Source organism: Schistocerca americana, chromosome 9, assembly GCF_021461395.2.
Source record: "Schistocerca americana isolate TAMUIC-IGC-003095 chromosome 9, iqSchAmer2.1, whole genome shotgun sequence".
Taxonomy (NCBI): Eukaryota; Metazoa; Arthropoda; class Insecta; order Orthoptera; family Acrididae; genus Schistocerca; species Schistocerca americana.
The window spans coordinates 99,103,214-99,123,872 of NC_060127.1; the positions used below are offsets into that span (position 1 = coordinate 99,103,214).

The window sequence follows — 20,659 nt, forward strand, 5'->3', positions numbered from 1 at the left end:
GGGAGAAGATCTTAATTTGCTCACAGTGTAACCAGCTCCCCCATATTTTATGTAAGTGGCCAGCCAATGACAATTTACTGTGGCATTCTTGTTGCTACATTTTCCCTTTCCTTACGTTCTACTTTCTTATGTAGCATTTTCCTTCTTTTCCTGCTTTCTTTGCGTGTGTGTTTCAATTTTATTAGGTCTGTCCACATTCATTCCCTTTAATGTGTGTCAGGGCGCTGATGACCTCGACATTGAGCGCCCATAAGCCCCAACAGACACACACACACACACACACACACACGCGGAACATCACTCCCGCCAACCATGGCGAGCTCCATCTATGCAACCACGACACCATGCAGTGCGGCACAGATGGGTCGAACAACATTCCAAATGGACCGCTCAGGATTAGCATCACGTTCTCTCCACTGATGAGTGTCACACATGCCTTCAACCTGACAATCGTCAGAGACGTGTTTGGAGGCAGCTTGGTCAGGCTGGACGCCTTGGACACACTGTCCAGCGAGTGCAGCAAGGTGGAGGTTCCCTGTTGTTTTGGGGTGGCATTGTGTATGACCGATGAACGCCGCTGGTGCTCATGGAAGGCGCAAATACGTGAACGCCATCCTCCGATCGATAGTGCAACCACATCGGCAGCATATTGGCGTGGCATTGGTCTTCATGGGTGACAAGTCGCGCCCCCAGCGTGCACGCCTTGTGAATGAATTCCTTCAGTGTAACGACATTGCACGAGTAGAGTGGACAGTATATTCTTCAGACATGAACCATATCGAACATGCCTGGGATAGATTTAAAAGGACTGTTTATCGAGGACGGGACCTACCAATCACCGGGAGGGAATCTACCGAATCGGCGTTGAGGAGTGGGACAGTCTGGACGAACAGTGCCTTGATGAACTTGTGGATAGTATGCCACGACGATTACAGACATGCATCAATGGAAGAGGACGTGCTACTGGGTATTATAGGTAAACGTGTGTACAGCAATCTGGACCACCACCTGCGAAGGTATCACTGTATGGTGGTACAACATGCAATGTGCGGTTTTCATGAGCAATAAAAAGGGCGGGAATGATGTATATGTTGATCTATATTCCAATTTTCTGTACAGGTTCAGGAAGTTCTCGGAACCGAGGTGAAGCAAAACTTTTTTTGATTTGTATTTAATTGATCGTAATTTTTCGTCAGTGAAATGTAGCGATATGTGATTTTTTCCGACCATTAGTATTATCATTTTGTGATATTCCTGGCTGTGGTCGCCAGTATTGCGCTAGAAGCTCTCCTTGATGCAGCTTGATACACATGAAATAGCTTATGGTACAAACGTAGAGTGATGTACAAGCGACAGATGTTACAGTATGTGCCAGTCCGTGGGAGAGTCCACCAATTGTACTGAACTTGCTTCTTATTGGTCTGCACGTTCGGGTCTAGACTCCAAAAAGCCTTTCTCTTACTAATTATGTATATATATATATATATATATATATATAATTTCCATGGTATTTAACCCAGATATTAGTATGGAAAACTCTAGTGGTTACCCTACAAGTTTAAGGTTTTTGTTTATTAAATTTCTATAATAGTTTTGACAAACATAAGAGTAATGATATTGCAACCGATGTGATTCGGACATCTTTGCGTCGCTTTGGCACGCCTGGGAGACGAAGTATTTCAGCTGCGCTAGACAGACTGTTTCGGGCGTTCTGGAGGCACGTACAAGTATCTCTGTTTAGGGCGATCTCGAGGGTCTGACACGTATCTCAGTATCGTGCGTTACTTAAATGTCAGTATGTAATGATGACTCTGTTTCGGGTGTTCTTCAGAGCCGGACATGTTGCAGTATATATCGGGCGCAGCTTAGTAGTGAATACGTAATACTCACCCTGTCCAGTGCGCACCGGAGAGCTGGACACGTGTATCATACTTCGGAAGTCTGATGGAAGAGTCGAGTGTTGTAAAAGACAGTGTAAATGTGTGAATATTTGAATAGTAACCAAACAGAATACATTAATGAGAAGTGTTGCCGAGACTAACCTAGGCAAGTGGCATCCCGCAAAAAGTACAATCACAGGTTCAAATTGACAGCGTAGCAGCCTCCACCAAGGAAGATCCCACGACCGAAGAGCTATCTTCTGCGCTGGGGACAGAACTTTAGAAAACGACAGGTTGACGGAAATAGCGGACACTTCCAGAATGAGTTTTTCACTCTGCAGCGGAGTGTACGCTGATATGAAACTTCCTGGCAGATTAAAACTGTGTGCCGGACCGAGACTCGAACTCGGGACCTTCGCCTTTCGCGGGCAAGTGCTCTACCATCTGAGCTACCCAAGCACGACTCACGACCCGTCCTCACAGCTTTACTTCTGCCAGTATCAAGTCTCCTACCTTCCAAACTTTACAGAAGCTCTTCTGCTGGAGAATGAAAATCTCATTCTGGAAACATCCCCCAGGCTGTGGCTAAGCCATGTCTCCGCCATATCGTTTCTTTCACGAGTGCTAGTTCTGAAAGGTTCGCAGGAGAGCTTCTGTGAAGTTTTGAAGGTAGGAGACGAGGTACTGGCAGAAGTAAAGCTGTGAGGACGGGGCGTGAGTCGTGCTTGGGTAGCTCAGTTGGTACAGCACTTGCCCGCGAAGGGCAAAGGTCCCGAGTTCGAGTCTCGGTCCGGCACACAGTTTCAATCTGCCAGGGAGTAACGGACTCTTATTCAAGCTCTCTAGATCTCTCCAGCTTCCAGATGTGACTTCCAAAAGGGTCACATAATTTATAATTTGTAAAATTGGAAGTTATTAATGTTAACTGATGGATTATGTAGACTGACGTGACGGAAGTCATGAGGTAACGATATGCACGTGTACAGATAGCGGAGGTAATAAAAGGAGAGTCCATTTGTGGAGGTGTAATTTGTACTCAGGTGAGTCACGTGGAAAAGTTTCTGACGTAATTATGGCAACACGAGGGGAATTAGCAGACTGTCAGCGCGGTATGGTACTTGGAGGTAGACGCATGGGACATTCCATTTCGAAAACCGTTACGGAATTCGATATTCCGAGATCCATAGTGCTTAGAGTGTGGCGACAATGCCGGATTTCAGGCAATGCCTCTCACCACGGCGACTACAGTGGCCTACGGCCTTCGCTTAACGACCGAGAGGAACGGCGTTTGCGTAATATTGACAGTGCCAACAGACAAGCAACACAGCCAGAAATTACCGCAGAAATCAATGTGGGACGAACGAACCTACCTCTTAAGACAGGGCGGCGAAATTTGGCGATAGTGGACTATGGCAGCAGACGACCGACGCGAGTGCCTTTGCCAACAGTACAACACCACCTGCAGCCCGTTTCCTAGGCTCGTAACCACATCGGCTAGACCTTAGTCGATTGGAATACCGTGACCTGGTCAAACGAGTCCCGATTTCAATTGGTAAGAGCTGGAGGTAGGGTTCGAGTGTGACGCAAACCCCACAAAGCAACGTATCCAAGTAGTCAACAAGGCACTCTGCATGCTAGAGATAGCTGCATAACGGTTTGAACTGTGTTTTCAAGGGTTGGACTGGGTCCTCTGGTCCAACTGAGCCGATCGTTGACTGGAAATGCATATTTTGGCTACTGGGAGACCGTTTGCCGCCAGACACCGATGGAATTTTTGTGGATGATAATTGGCCATGTCACCAGGACGTATCTGTCCGCTATTGGTTTGCAGAACATTCTGGGCAATTGCTGTGACTGACTTGGTCAACCTGGTCGCCCAACATGAATCGCATTGGGCATCTATGGTACGTAATCGAGAGGTCAGTTCGTGCACAAAATCTTGCACCAGCAACACTCCACAGAACAGAACCTTTTCTTCCCGTTTCAATCAAGCATCATGCTGATCTCGCACTTACTATGATGAATTGCTATTGGCCGAGCTTTACTGCTCACAAAAGAGCATCTTTAAGGCAAACCGTCTCAACTGAGCAACAATTGACTACATCACAGATGTTCAGTGGCGGTTGCTGCGTAAGAGCGCAAGAGCATGCGAACACCCTAGCTTTTGACATATTCCGGATTTATTGGCTATTTGTCTTTGAATGCTGTTAAACGTAATGTAGATGCGATAACCTGAAACACACGGCACTAAATTTACCACGCTGTGCTGCTTATTGCTCCTCTAGACTAGGTGAAACCTGGCATCAGGGTCGTGAGCACACATTCACTTGTGCACGTTTTAAGAAGCTTCTGCGCATGCGGAACTGGCGTGACGTAATTGCCTTACGGGCCAAATACATACGGAGCTGATAAACAGTGTGCACTGTTCGTGGCGTGCACCGCGATTCACGGTGTCCACTCAACTACAAGTTTACATCAGTGCCACCAGGTACTAGCGCACTGCACCAGACTCAGAATAAGTAAAGAGAGAAATGTCTGAGTACGTTCAGTTTTGCTCAGCTGTTTGAAAATTAAATAACGTAAGGGGTTTACCAGCACGGTCATTCGTAATTTTTCTAAGGGGACGTTTCAGTCTGAACATTCACGAAAAGCTGTCTCACTGTTTCTCTCATATTCTCTTAAACATGGGGTGCCAAAGATGTTGTGCTTGCGGCCCTTATCGCCCTCAGCGCCTCATTTGTATTCTAGTCAAGTGACCTTTTGGTAGATGGTATTACTTGAATTTAATAAGTTCCGCAACTGGAGTTGGTTGACTACTGTGCACGAATAGGCTTTCCCATGGAGTGTAAGCATGAACCATGTTGAACCTGTATTAAGCGCTAACACAAAAGACAATTATCAGGAAGTGTTAGCCATAAAGAAACTAGGGCATTCCAGAATACATCCGCTGTCAGACAAAGTGACGAAAACGAGTAAGCGTGACTACCAGCGAATATTTAAGAAAGAAGCGTATAATAGGCGTAAGTTGGTGCGACGGAAGCATGTCTGATTCTCAGCCCAGAAGCTTATTCCTTAACTAATTCATGCATTATGGATCTTATACATTTGTCCGAACAAATAAAAAAAGCACGAAAACTCCCACTTACACAAAAGTGCGAAACGGAGAGCTGCGAGAGCTTCAACATTATTTCGTTCTTGCTAATGCACTTAATTATGTTCAAAGCAACAAAGTTCCACGGAAACAATTCTTCCTTTTTTCAGACAAGTTGCGCGTATTATTATTGTTATTATTATTACTATTATTATTATTGACAGGCAAAATGGGAAAATGAGGTCGACAGGAAGTGCAAAATGACTAAGCAGGGATGGCTAGAGGTGAAATGTAAAGATGTGGAGGAATATCTCGCTAGGGGTAAGATAGATACTGCCTACAGGAAAATTAAAGACATCTTTGGAGAAAAGAGAACCACTTGTATGAATATCAACAGCTCAGATGGAAACCCAGTTCTAAGCAAAGAAGGGAAAGCAGAAAGGTAGAAGGTGCATATAGAGGGTCTATACAAGGGCGATGTACTTGAGAACAATATTATGGAAATGGAAGAGGATATAGATGACGATGAAATGGGAGATATGATACTGCGTGAAGAGTTTGACAGAGCACTGAAAGACCTGAGTCGAAACAAGGCCCCGGGAGTAGACAACTTTCCATTAGAAGTACTGACAGCCTTGGGAGATCCAGCCCTGACAAAACTCTACCATCTCGTGAGCGAGATGTATGAGACAGGCGAAATACCCTCAGACTTCAAGAAGAATATAAGAATTCCAATCCCAAAGAAAGCAGGTGTTGACAGATGTGAAAATTACAGAGCTATCACTTTAATAAGTCACGGCTGCAAAATACTAACGCGAATTCTTTACAGGCGAATGGAAAAACTGGTGGAAGCCGACCTCCGGAAAGATCAGTTTGGATTCCGTAGAAATATTGGAACACGTGAGGCAATACAGACCCTACGACTTATCTTAGAAGATAGACTAAGGAAAGGCAAACCTATGTTTCTAGCATTTTTAGACTTAGAGAAACTTTTGACAATTTTGACTGGAATACTCTCTTTCAAATTCTGAAGGTGGCTGGGATAAAACACAGGGAGCGAAAGAGTTGGGTTGGGTTGTTTGGGGAAGGAGACCAGACAGCGAGGTCATCGGTCTCATCGGATTAGAGAAGGATGGGAAAGGAAGTCGGCCGTGCCCTTTCAAAGGAACTATCCCGGCATTTGCCTGGAGCGATTTAGGGAATTCACGGAAAACCTAAATCAGGATGGCCGGACGCGGGATTGAACCGTCGTCCTCCCGAATGCGAGTCCAGTGTCTAACCACTGCGCCACCTCGCTTGATCGCAGCGAAAGGCTATTTACAGTTTGTACAAAAACCAGATGGCAGTTATAAGAGTCGAGGGGCATGAAATAGAAACAGTGGTTAGGAAGAGAGTGAGGCAGGGTTCTTGCCTCTCCCCGATGTTATTCAATCCGTATATTCAGCAAGCAGTAAAGGAAGTAACAGAAAAGTTCGGAGTAGGAACTAAAATCCATGGAGAAGAAATAAAACCTTTAACGTTCGCCGACGAAATAGTAATTCTGTCAGAGACAGCAAAGGACTTGGAAGAGCAGATGAACGGAATGGACAGGGTCTTGAAAGGACGATATAAGATGAACATTAACAAAAGCAAAAACGAGGAAAATGGAATATAGTCGTGCTAAGTAGGGTGATGCTGAGGGAATTAGATTAGGATATGAGACACTTAAAGTAGTAAATGAGTTTTGCTATTTGGGGGGCAAAATAACTGATGATGGTCGAAGTAGAGAGGATATAAAATGCAGACTGGCAATGGCAACGAAAGCGTTTCTGAAGAAGAGAAATTTGTTAACATCGAGTATAGATTTAAGTGTCAGGAAGTCGTTTCTGAAAGTATTTGTATGGAGTGTAGCCATGTATAGAAGTGAAACATAGACGATAAATGTTTGGAGAAGAAGAGAATAGAAGCTTTCGAAATGTGGTGCTACAGAAGAATGCTGAACATTAGTTGGGTAGATCACGTAACTAATGAGGAGGTATTGAACAGAACTGGGGAGAAGAGAAATTTGTGGTACGACTTGACTAGAAGAAGGGTTCGGTTGGTAGGACATGTTCTGAGGTATCAAGATAACACAAATTTAGTATTGGAGGGCAGCTTGGAGGGTAAAAGTCGTAGAGGGAGACCAGGAGATCAATATACTAAGCTGATTCAGAAGGATGTAGTTTGCAGTGGGTACTGGGAAGTGAAGAAGCTTGCACGGGATAGAGTAGCATGGAGAGCTGCATCAAACCAGTCTCTGGACTGACGACCACAACAACAACATTGTTGACAGCGGCTGAAGTTCTATAATTGTAATGATAAGCATAACTGTTATACAGCAGATGCTATTAATTTCGCACTCTCGTATCTATATGAATTTAAAAATTTGTGAACACCCAGAATGTACACGTACGAGCCGCCACTGCAGACATCGACCATAGTCCATGACAGTTGTTGATGTCGTTTGAGCCAGGGATGCGCAGTAGACAGCTGCTCAGATAGGCAATCAGCGCTCAGTCGCTTTGCGCGCTCCATGCTCTGTGAATTCCTTCATATTTGAGCGCTCTGTCGAAGTTTACGTGTGCCAAAGTACAACTGGCTAATTCCTGTGGTATTCTGTGTGTTCTGTGAGTCATAATGGCTGAAACAGCTCGGTGACGCCAAGTGTTTGACAAGGAGCCACAGAACCTTATTTTTAGACTGTAATCGTTCTTCAAACGTGAGGCACTTACAGGTGAGAATCTGCCAAGGTGCAGGAACGTACTGCAACGGCCTGTTCGTGTACCAAGTGTCAGCGAACTGTGGGAAGGAAAGGTAACGCAGTTTCGGTCTCCAGGGAAGAAACATAGCATGCCAAAGCGGGTAACGTGAAACGATGACTACAATCAAGATGTTTTAATTGTTAAAAAACATTCAAAATCTGAGAATGTATAAAATATTTTTTATGCTGGACAACCGGTTTCAACTACAAAAAGATGTTTAAGACCTGAAGATGACAGCAAAGACTGATGAAACCGGTTGTCTAGAACGAAAAACGTTTTTCGCGATCTTGGCTTTAGAATGGCTTTTAATAATTAAAACAGATCGCCCTTCAATACTCTCATCATGAGAAAATTCAATCAAGGTGCTTTATTTCGAAAGGTTTTCGAAATTTATGAAATGATGTTCCCCAATGGCAATGAAATTGCCCACTGTTATGAGTGAAAGGATATCAATGATTCGATTCGCTGATGACATTGCTATCCTGAGTGAAAGTGAAGAAGAATTAAATGATCTGCTGAACGGAATGAACAGTCTAATGAGTACACAGTATGGGTTGAGAGTAAATCGGAGCAAGGCGAAGGTAATGAGAAGTAGTAGAAATGAGAACAGCGAGAAACGTAACATCAGGACTGATGGTCACGAAGTCAATGAAGTTAAGGAATTCTGCTACCTAGGCAGTAAAATAACCAATGACGGATGGAGCAAGGAGGACATCAAAAGCAGATTCGCTATGGCAAAAAAGGCATTTCTGGCCAAGAGAAGTCTACTAATATCAAATACTGGCCTTAATTTGAGGAAGAAATTTCTCAGGATGTACGTCTGGAGTACAGCATTGTATGGTAGTGAAACGTGGACTGTGGGGAAACCGAAACAGAAGAGAATCGAAGCATTTGAGATGTGGTGCTATAGACGAATGTTGAAAATTAGGTGGACTGATAAGGTAAGGAATGAGGAGGTTCTACGCAGAATCGGAGAGGAAAGGAATATGTGGAAAACACTGATAAGGAGAAGGGACAGGATGATAGGACGTCTGCTAAGACATGAGGGAATGACTTCCATGGTACTAGAGGGAACTGTAGAGGGCAAAAACTGTAGACGAAGACAGAGATTGGAATACGTCAAGCAAATAATTGAGGACGTAGGTTGCAAGTGCTACTCTGAGATGGTTAGCACAGGAAAGGAATTCGTGGCGGGCCACATCAAACCAGTCAGTAGACTGATGACCAAAAAAAAAAAAAAAAAAACGAGTGAAGCTATTGGGGTTGAAGAAAGTGCAAGATCAGTTTGAAGAATATTGAATAACTTCGGATTTAAAAATATAAGATCTAATAACGGAGGAAAATATTTAATGGAGCGTGGTGCTAGAATCACGTTTCTAAGAACAATGCATGAAGTCAGATCAATAGGAATCTCAGTTGTGTATTACTTGGACGAGACTTGGGTAATTCAAAACTACACTAGAAATTTTATTTAACAGACGGACAAGGATTAAGTGTTCCAGTGGGGACAGGAGAGTATCTTAAAGTACAGCACGCCGGTCGCACTGCTACCGGATTTGTATCTGAGAGTAAACGTGTAATCCGACCTAAATCGAAAACCAATTCTGACTACCATTACGAAATTAATGAAGAAACAGTTCGACAACGCTTTCAGGATCAGCTGTTCCCTTGTTTGCATATACGCTCTGTCATTGTTATAGACAATGGAAGATATATCTCTATTATTCTAGATGGGCTTCCCATTACAGACACACGAAAAAATTATATTCTTTCATGGCTGTGAAGTATGACACGTTGAAACACAAACAGGAGCAGAGCTGTTGCAGCTCTTTAAGACTTCAAGAGGCAGCCGTTAAAAATTCTAAACTGATTCCACAGCTCTGCAACATAAGCGTGGGGTGGCACAGGCACCTCCTTACCGTTGCTAACATAACACGCAAAAAATAAGATCAAAGCAAAATCCTGCGTTTATAGTGGAGTAACCTCTGATGCAAACGTAAAGATGGAGAGATACAGTCCAACATTATGTTCACTGTACTGTTATGCTCACGTTCATTTCTACGTCAACAGCTACGTAGATACTTCGCAAGGCCACCGTACGGTGCACGGCGGAAGGTACCCTGCACGAGAACTAATCATTTTCCTTTCCTGTTCCACTCGCAGATAGAGCGAAGAAAAAATGACTGTTTGTATGCCTCCCTGTGAGTCCTAATTTCTCGTATCTTTTCTTCGTGGCCACTACGCGAAATGTATGTTGGAGGCAGTCGGCTTCAAACGTCGTTTCTCAAAACTTTCTCAATAGTGTTCCTCGAAAAGAATGAGAACAGCGAGAAACTTAACATCAGGATTGATGGTCACGAAGTCAATGAAGTTACCCATTTGACCTCCCCAAGGATCTGATGAATCTGAAGGAGATGTATCTGAAGGATAATCTTTCATAATAACACAGTCTGTGACAATAACACGTTAGACGTATGCCGCAACACACCTTCAAAGAAGTGTAGAATTACTATAATTTTCATATGATTCGAATGGCTCTGAGTACTACGGGACTTAACATCTGAGGTCATCAGTCCCCTACACTTAGAACTACTTAAACCTAACTAACCTAAGGACATCACACACATCCGTGCCCGAGGCAGGATTCGAACCTGCGGCCGTAGCGGTCGCGCGGTTCCAGCCTGAAGCGCCTAGAACCGCTCGGCCACCAGCGGCCGGCCCAGGAAACAGAGAGAACTCAAACTTCATCTAATGCCTACGAAGCAGAAAAGAATAAAAAATGTTTCAAATGCGATGAAGTGCTCAAGTGATGCCACTACTCTCATCTACGAAACCTGCAGATGATTCTGGGAGCCACAAAACCACGTTGGAAACCTAGGAAAATCATCGTAACTGGGTTGACGTAGTATTACGTCCGCCGCACGTTCTCATTTCCCTCAAGCGCCGTAATATTACGTCAGTCGAACGCTAAGTGCTTACGCTGGACCCGCCAGTGTGGCCGAGCAGTTCTAGGCGCTACAGTCTGGAGCGGCGCGACCGCTGCGGTCGCAGGTTCGAATCCTGCCTCGGGCATGGATGTGTGTGATGTCCTTAGGTTAGTTAGGTTTAAGTAGTTCTAAGTTCTAGGGGACCGATGACCTCAGACGTTAAGTCCCATAGTGCTCAGAGCTATTTGAACCATTTTTTTGCTTACACTGTCGCTGACTATAGTGATCACAGATGTCACGGCAAAACCGCTCACGAGTTAGCGGACGCGTAAATTATGAGAAATTGGAAGCTGACAAATGTAAAAGGCAACTTTCAAACAAGTGTGCTAAGTTGCACTCTCTGTATATCCCCAAATCCCCTACTTTCGTAATCGTGTATTCCCTCTATTGTGCTGTAAGCAGTCAATAATTAAAATTTCGTTACTTGCTATGCTTCCTGAAGCTGCAGCAGTGTGCATACCCGACAAGAGGAAGGAGGCGACTCGGAAAGAGACCGTCGGCAACACGGATGACGTCAAAGTGCACCCTCACATCCCATCAGCTGTTTCCACCGCTGGCTGGAGACTGTAAAGAGACACCCTTACAATGCCCTCAGTGGCATTGTAGCGAGATGGAAGCGACTCTGCCTTACTTCTCTGGTTTCTGTATCACTAACCTGGTGTCTTGCTGCTTCGGTAGGCCCTCGTCGCACAGTAGTAGCACTCAGGCACCAGGTTCAATGTAGGTGATCCTGCTGAAGTGGAGTGTTTCGGGATGCCAGTTGTTAAATGTCAACAACGATTTATACTATACTCGCTTTGTTGTGTCTAGACAAGACAGTCTAGACACAATGAGAGGAAGCCGAAAGGCACAGGCTTAAATTCAACGCAGGCTGGCGTGAGGTCTGAAACAGGATACGTAATGAATGCTATAAAGAAAAGTACGTAGCTTCTGGAATACTTAACTTTAATCCACATTTGTAGAACATCGCTCTTGATGATACATTAATAGAATCTCAATATCAATTGAATACGGCGCCTTGCTAGGTCGTAGCAAATGTAGCTGAAGGCTATGCTAACTATCGTCTCGGCAAATGAGAGCGTATTTGTCAGTGAACCATTGCTATGAACGTCGGCTGTGCAACTGGGGCGAGTGCCAGTACGTCTCTCTAGACCTGCCGTGTGGTGGCGCTCGGTCTGCGATCACTGACAGTGGCGACACGCGGATCCGGCGTATACTAATGGACCGCGGCCGATTTAAATGCCACCAACTAGCAAGTGTGGTGTCTGGCGGTGACACCACATTCCTCCCCCGCAAATCGGCGTACGGTTGTTTGATAAGGCTTCCGCCCGCCGTGGGGAGGACCCCATGTTGACGTATGCGACGAGGTGGGGAGCCTAACAACAGGAGAGGCTGTGCCACCCGCACCCGGCCATTCGGTCCGAGGGGAGCTAGGAAACGCCTGAAAACCTAGTCCAGGGTGCACGCCAACATGCGGTGTATGCGCCCGTAAAGAGACAGGAGGGGCCGAAGGGTCGACCTCCATCGCGTCGGAGCACCCGACTGGCGAAGACGACATATGGTCCGGAGCGAGCAAAAGTTCCATGTCGGAGGACAGCTGGTCACGGGAAGCGATCGGCGGCGCGTGACCCAGGGAGGCGCCCGGCGGCTGCAGCGACGCGTCCACTGCGGGCGGCGCCGGCGGGATAACAGGCGGCGGCGGCGGCCCGTCGCCATGGGGCAAAATGGAAGGCAGCGTCGGTAACACCTGGGGATGAGGCGAGCCAGTAGATGGGTCCCCAGGGCGCTGACCGGACGGCACCGTCGCTGAAAGCAGACGGGGAGCGGCAGAACCCGTGCGACGACAGAGGCGCAGCTGATTGAGATGCCAACGCACCTCACCGGAGGCCCCCAAAACCTGATACATAGCGCGGCCGAGGCAGCGAAGAATGCGCCCTGCGAGCCAACGCCGTGAACCTCGATAGGTGCGATAGTATACAACGTCGCCTGGAGCAAAAGCAGGAGTCTGCCGCTGCACAGGAACCTGATGCGGCGGATGCAGCAAAGACACCAAGGTTCGATGAGGACGACCGTGGAGCAACTCAGCCGGCGAGCGACCATCTCGGGGCTGAGAGCGATACGAAGACAAGAAGAGCAACAACGCGTCCTCCCGAGAATGCGACTCTTTCAACTTCAACATCTGTGACTTGAAAGTCCGGACCAATCGTTCAGCGGCACCGTTTGACTGAGGCGAAAACGGCGTGGATGTCAGATGTTGAATACCATTGGCCTTGCAGAATGACTGAAATTCTGCGGACATGAATTGTGGGCCATTGTCGGATACCATAGTCTGTGGAAGACCTTCAATACAAAAGATAGCAGATAACGCTTGGATAGTGGCAGATGACGTAGTGGAAGACATCCTGACAACAAAAGGAAAATTACTGAATGAATCTACCATCAACAAAAGGGATTTCTAGGGATCGAATGGCGTAAGGCAAGTATTTGAAAGCAACGCCGATTTCAACTGGCGAAAGGCGCGTTCGCATTCCGTCGTCCAGACAAACGGAACACCTTTACGGCGTAAGCGATGAAGCGGAGCTGAAATGGAAGAAGCGCACGGCACAAATTTATTATAATAATTAATTTTTCCCAGCACACTCTGTAGCTGCTTCAAATTCTGCGGCGAAGGCAAGTCTTGTATGGCACGGAGGTGCTCAGGATTGGGATGTATGCCTTGGGCATTGATTACATGTCCCAGATATGGTAAATCACGAGCAAAAAACACACATTCGTCCTTCCGCAAGCGAAGACCATTTTGTCGCAAGACCTGAAATAATGTTCTGAGATTGGCTAAATGTTCTTCTTCCGTCTTTCCGGAGATCACAATATCGTCCAGATAGTTCGCTGCAGTGGGGACCGACGCACAAACAGTTTGCAGATATTGCCGAAACAATGCAGGGGCGGATGCACACCCTAATGGTAGTCGTTTGAATCGATACAAACCAAGATGCGTGTTAACCACCAAGACGCGCTAGGAGAGGAAGCCGAAGGCCACGCGCTTAAACTCACGCAGGCTGCCGTGAGGTCTGAAACAGGATACGTAATGAATGCTATAAAGAAAAGTACGTAGCTTCTGGAATACTTAACTTTAATCCACATTTGTAGAACATCGCTCTTGATGATACATTAATACACTCCTGGAAATGGAAAAAAGAACACATTGACACCGGTGCGTCAGACCCACCATACTTGCTCCGGACACTGCGAGAGGGCTGTACAAGCAATGATCACTCGCACGGCACAGCGGACACACCAGGAACCGCGGTGTTGGCCGTCGAATGGCGCTAGCTGCGCAGCATTTGTGCACCGCCGCCGTCAGTGTCAGCCAGTTTGCCGTGGTATACGGAGCTCCATCGCAGTCTTTAACACTGGTAGCATGCCGCGACAGCGTGGACGTGAACCGTATGTGCAGTTGACGGACTTTGAGCGAGGGCGTATAGTGGGCATGCGGGAGGCCGGGTGGACGTACCGCCGAATTGCTCAACACGTGGGGCGTGAGGTCTCCACAGTACATCGATGTTGTCGCCAGTGGTCGGCGGAAGGTGCACGTGCCCGTCGACCTGGGACCGGACCGCAGCGACGCACGGATGCACGCCAAGACCGTAGGATCCTACGCAGTGCCGTAGGGGACCGCACCGCCACTTCCCAGCAAATTAGGGACACTGTTGCTCCTGGGGTATCGGCGAGGACCATTCGCAACCGTCTCCATGAAGCTGGGCTACGGTCCCGCACACCGTTAGGCCGTCTTCCGCTCACGCCCCAACATCGTGCAGCCCGCCTCCAGTGGTGTCGCGACAGGCGTGAATGGAGGGACGAATGGAGACGTGTCGTCTTCAGCGATGAGAGTCGCTTCTGCCTTGGTGCCAATGATGGTCGTATGCGTGTTTGGCGCCGTGCAGGTGAGCGCCACAATCAGGACTGCATACGACCGAGGCACACAAGGCCAACACCCGGCATCATGGTGTGGGGAGCGATCTCCTACACTGGCCGTACACCACTGGTGATCGTCGCGGGGACACTGAATAGTGCACGGTACATCCAAACCGTCATCGAACCCATCGTTCTACCATTCCTAGACCGGCAAGGGAACTTGCTGTTCCAACAGGACAATGCACGTCCGCATGTATCCCGTGCCACCCAACGTGCACTAGAAGGTGTAAGTCAACTACCCTGGCCAGTAAGATCTCCGGATCTGTCCCCCATTGAGCATGTTTGGGACTGGATGAAGCGTCATCTCACGCGGTCTGCACGTCCAGCACGAACGCTGGTCCAACTGAGGCACCAGGTGGAAATGGCATGGCAAGCCGTTCCACAGGACTACATCCAGCATCTCTACGATCGTCTCCATGGGAGAATAGCAGCCTTCATTGCTGCGAAAGGTGGATATACACTGTACTAGTGCCGACATTGTGCATGCTCTGTTGCCTGTGTCTATGTGCCTGTGGTTCTGTCAGTGTGATCATGTGATGTATCTGACCCCAGGAATGTGTCAATAAAGTTTCCCCTTCCTGGGACAATGAATTCACGGTGTTCTTATTTCAATTTCCAGGTTCCAGACTGTAGCTCCTAGAACCGCTCGGCCACTCTGGCCGGCGCTACATTGTAGCTAAATGATAAAGGATCTTTCTTCGTATGTACTCGCAGCACATTACACTCGTCTACATTGAGATTCGTACCATATTTCTATGCACCAGGAAATGCATGGCGACGACTTTGAACGTCGTGTACCGTACTGCCACTGAGCACAAGAGAAATCACACGATCTGAGAGTATATATATATATATATATATATATATATATATATATATATATATATATCCAAACTCTAAGATGATGGGCGTTCAGATCGCTGTTGCTAGGCGGATCTGACGTCACAATTGCGGACACTGTGACGGAAGTTTGTCACGGAACACTCTGATAGTAAGAACCTACTCCGGAATAGTGGGATCTTGTCCCTACTAAGTTTGCAAAACATTGCCTCCTATGATTTCTTCAATAATGCTCCTTGCTGACGCTTAATTGTCAAATGTACATGTAACCTGGCTGCTACTGAGCATTCCCGATCGCATAGATGTGCGTAATACTTGGCTTAAACACTAGCATTACTTTTCCTCAACAGAAGTAGTCGGTACCAGGAATATTGTCGAACTTTCAACAGGTTAATATTATCTCAACTGTATTCCAAAAATAATCAGATGATTTTGTACACGATGTGTTACATTTCAAGCTAAAATCTATAAAAAGAAATTACTCTATTTTCGTTGTTACAATCGATGCGTACCATTTTTTTAGAAACATTTGAAATTACGAAATATTTTGCACACTTAAAATTTCTATTATAAATCAGGCAATTTTGTCCTACTTACTATGTTTGTTTGTGGATTCATTTATAAAATAATAATACAAATTAATAGAAATTCATTTGTTAAGAAAAATTGCAAATCCTTTGGAATATTGTTCTTACCGCAGACAGAGGTAGTAGTCGGCATTCCTCTGAGGTGACGGGACGTGTTTTTGTATTTTCTAAGAACAATGTAATTCCTCTACATCTACATCCTTACTCCGCAAGCCACCCGACGGTGTGTGGCGGAGGGTACCTTGATTACCTCTATCGGTCCTCCCTTCTGTTCCAGTCTCGTATTGTTCGTGGAAGGAAAGATTGTCTGTATGCCACTGTGTGGGATCTAATCTCTCTTATGCTATCCTCGTGGTCTCTTCGCGAGATAAACGTAGTAGGAAGCAATATACTGCTTGACTCCCCGGTGAAGGTATGTTCTCGGAACTTCAACAAAAGCCCGTACCGAGCTACTGAGCGTCTCTCTTGCAGAGTCTTCCACTGGAGTTCATCCATCATGTCCGTAACGCTTTCGCGATTACTAAATGATCCTGTAACGAGCCCCGCTGCTCTCCGTTGGATATTCTCCATCTCTTCTGTCAACCCTATCTGGTACGGATCCCACACCGGTGAGCAGTATTCAGGCAGTGGGCGAACAAGTGTACTGTAACCTACTTCCTTTGTTTTCGGACTGCATTTCCTTAGCATTCGTCCAATGAATCTGTCTGGGATCTGCTTTACCGTCGATTAATTTTATATTGTCACTCCATTTTAAATCACTCCTAATGCCTACTTTCAGATAATTTATTGACTTGACTGCTTCCAGTTGCTGACCTGCTACATTGTAAAAAAAATGTCCCTGAGCACTATGGAACTTAACTTCTGAGGTCATCAGTCCCCTAGAATTTAGAACTACTTAAACCTAACCTAAGGACATCACACGCATCCATGCCCGAGGCAGGATTCGAACCTTCGACCGTAGCGATCGCACGGTTCCAGACCGTAGCTCCTAGAACCGCTCGGCCACTCTGGCCGGCGCTACATTGTAGCTAAATGATAAAGGATCTTTCTTTGTATGTACTCGCAGCACATTACACTCGTCTACATTGAGATTCGATTACCATTCCCTGCACCATGCGTCAATTCGTTGCAGACCCTCCTGCATTTCAGTACAATTTTCCATTATTACAACCTCTCGATATACTACAGCATCATCCGCAGAAAGCCTCAGTGAACTTCCGTTGTTATCCACAAGGTAATTTCGGTTTGGTTAATGTGAAAATTTAGAAGATAGTGTCATAAAGGAAAATGTGAGAGAATGAATTATCGTGAAAACAAAAAAAAATTGCACAGGCTAACTTCAAAGTTAATTGTGTCAATTAGAACCGTGAGATCCTAAACTATAAACATTTCAGCTTCAAGAATCAGCCACTAGACATGGATAACTGCATTCAACTACGAGAAAGGAAGATAAGTAAAAAGTTTGTTCTAAATCTTACTCCTTTCGTATCTTACCACTGGCCATAGTAGTGACAAGTACAGAGGAGGGAGGCGTACATCAGAAGGCTGTGCTGCGGACCGCCACGGCTGGTTCGGACGTGACCCGTGCAGCCGGACAGCCGCCATCCCGCCCAGACACCACCAGAATAGCGTCGCCTACTTAGGACCCTGCCAGCTGGCAGACAATATTCTCTGCCTCTCTATGGTGCGAGACAACGAGCATCGATTAATTTTGGCATCCACGAGAAATTCCATGTCAACAGGTGACGCCGACAGAGGACTAGGTGACAGTAAAGGTGGTACCTGATTTCAAATAATGGAATGAGCACTAACAGAAATAATGAACATACCGATCCCATCCCTCTGCTACTTAGTCACCTACCAGCTGGCAGACGAAACACTCTGCCTCTCTCCAAAGTGGTTCACTGATCGTGACGGGGCAAATATCTCTCGAAATAAGCGTCAAACGAAAAAACTACAAACAACGAAACTTGTCTAGTTTGAAGGGGGAAACCAGATGGCGCTATGGTTGGCCCCCTAGATGGCGCTGCCATAGATCAAACGGTTATCAACTGCGTTTTTAAAAATAGGAACCCACATTTTTATTACATATTCGTGTAGTACGCAAAGAAATATGAATGTTTTAGTTGGACCACTTCTTCCTCTTTGTGATAGATGGCGCTGTAATAGTCACTAACGTATAAGTACGTGGTATCACGTAACATTCCGCCAGTGCGGTCGGTATTTGCTTCGTGATACATTACCCGTGTTAAAATGGACCGTTTACCAATTGCGGAAAAGGTCGATATCGTGTACTACGTATGCTGCTCGGTATCCTGGACGACATCATCCAAGTGTCCGGACCGTTCGCCGGATAGTTACGTTATTTAAGGGAACAGGAAGTGTTTAGCCACATGTGAAAGGTCAACCACGACCTCGAACAAGTGATGATGCCCAAGTAGGTGTTTTAGCTGCTGTCGCGGTTAATCCGCACATCGGTAGCAGACAAACTGCGCGAGAACCGGGAATCTCAAAAACGTCGGTGCTGAGAAAGCAACATCAAGATCGATTGCACCCGTACCATATTTCTATGCACCAGGAAAGGCATGGCGACGACTTTGAACGTCGTGTACCGTACTGCCACTGAGCACAAGAGAAATTACACGACGATGATACATTTTTTGCACACGTTCTATTTAGCGACGAAGCGTCATTCACCAACAGCGGTAATGTAAACCAGCATAATATGCACTATTGGGCAACGGAAAATCCACGATGGCTGCGACAAGTGGAACATCAGCGACTTTGGCGGGTTAATTTATAGTACGGCATTGTGGGAGGAAGGATAATTGCCCCCCATGTCATCGATGGCAATCTAAATGGTGCAATGTATGCTGATTTCCCACATAATGTTCTACCGATGTTACTACAAGACGTTTCACTGCATGATAGAATGGCGAAAATGAATAGAAAAGGTGTATGCAAAAGACTGTGCCCATACCATGTGACATCTGCGATGCTGTGCATTGACCATAAAACAGAAAGTACAAGCAGATAGCCACAATATTTGAGATTAAATGAGAGCTCCACTTTAGAGCCTGTTTTTGTCAGTTGCAAACCTTTTATAGGATATGCGATTACGCTAACAGCTTATGGAGCAAGGACGTGCGCAGCGGTCCTAATCCCCAAATGAATATACCCTATAACAAATTTATTAATGCTCAAACATAAAAGTATTGCAAGTCAGGCCAGAATCCGTTGTATGCATGATGTAACACTTAATTGTATGAAATAACAGAACAAAAGTGCTTTTGATCTGTAAAATTTCATTGTAACATATTGTGTAAATGAACAGACATCTATGTCACTACGTGATATTAAAAAAAAAAATTAAAAAAAAAAGAACCAGTAATCATGTAATACAATTGTATCAAAGTCATGCTGTAAGCAATACTAACAGGAATGATAATTAAATGGACACCCTAGCTGCAAACAGGCGTTGATGTACTTCATTAGGGACATGTTGAACATGTGTGCCCCGACCGGGACTCGAACCCGGGATCTTCTGCTTACATGGCAGACGCTGTATCCACCTGAGCCACCGAGGGCACAGAGGATAGCGTGCCTGCAGGGACTTATCCCTTGCACGCTCCCCGTGAGATGTAGTGTTGTGTACATGTTGGGAATGTGGATCTCACGGGGAGCGCGCAAGGGATAAGTCCCTGCAGACGCACTATCCTCTGTGCCCGCGGTGGCTCAGATGAATAGAGCATCTGCTATGTAAGCAGGAGATCCTGGGTTCGAGTCCCGGTCGGGGCACACATTTTCAACATGTCCCCAATGAAGTACATCAACGCCTGTTTGCAGCTAGGGTGTCCATTTAATTATCATTTCATTTCTAGCAAAGCTGCATGGTCATCCACGGTAACTGTTCTTTCGGGAACAGATACTACCGTCATATATAATACTAACAGGAACTATAACAGAGTGTTGTCATTCGCGGAGGAAGTGTGAACTTTGAGAACTGTATAAGTAATCAACTTGGACAGTGAACACTTATGTGCTGTACAACTGAAAAAACGCGAGGTACAAACATTAACAAAATATATCTGTGTGCAGTGACCGAAAACACAGAACTGTGATGAGTGTGTGTTCGAAACTGTACAGACAACATTTTTAGTTTGGACGCTACCTCCTGTGCGCCAACAATTAATATGACGTCACGGACCACGTAGTAGGACGTTACTACAAGGGCAACTACGGTGGAACGCCGTCAAACAAAAATTGTGAAACATAAATATTCTATACGAAGTAATGACAACAGGGATGTGCAGTGCTTAATTCAGCATCATATCCCCTGCATCATTCAGCACCAGAACGTGCAAACGAACACGAAAATACCAAGTAATTGAGCCTGTGCCTCGATGATGCAATAATGTTCACTAATGAATTCTTACCCACAACCATAACATCTTACAATATCCGTTCTATAACATATGTGCATTTGTTTCATGATTTGCACGAGTCAACATCCTCTCCCGTG

At 45.9% G+C, this 20,659-nt stretch overlaps 1 non-coding gene across 1 annotated transcript; it reads right to left on the reverse strand.

Moving 5' to 3' along the window:
• Positions 1-19,650: 19,650 nt before the first annotated feature.
• Trnat-ugu lies at positions 19,651-19,725 on the reverse strand. The gene has a single exon. It is a non-coding gene; the product is annotated as a tRNA-Thr (tRNA).
• Between the last annotated feature and the right edge of the window lie 934 nt (positions 19,726-20,659).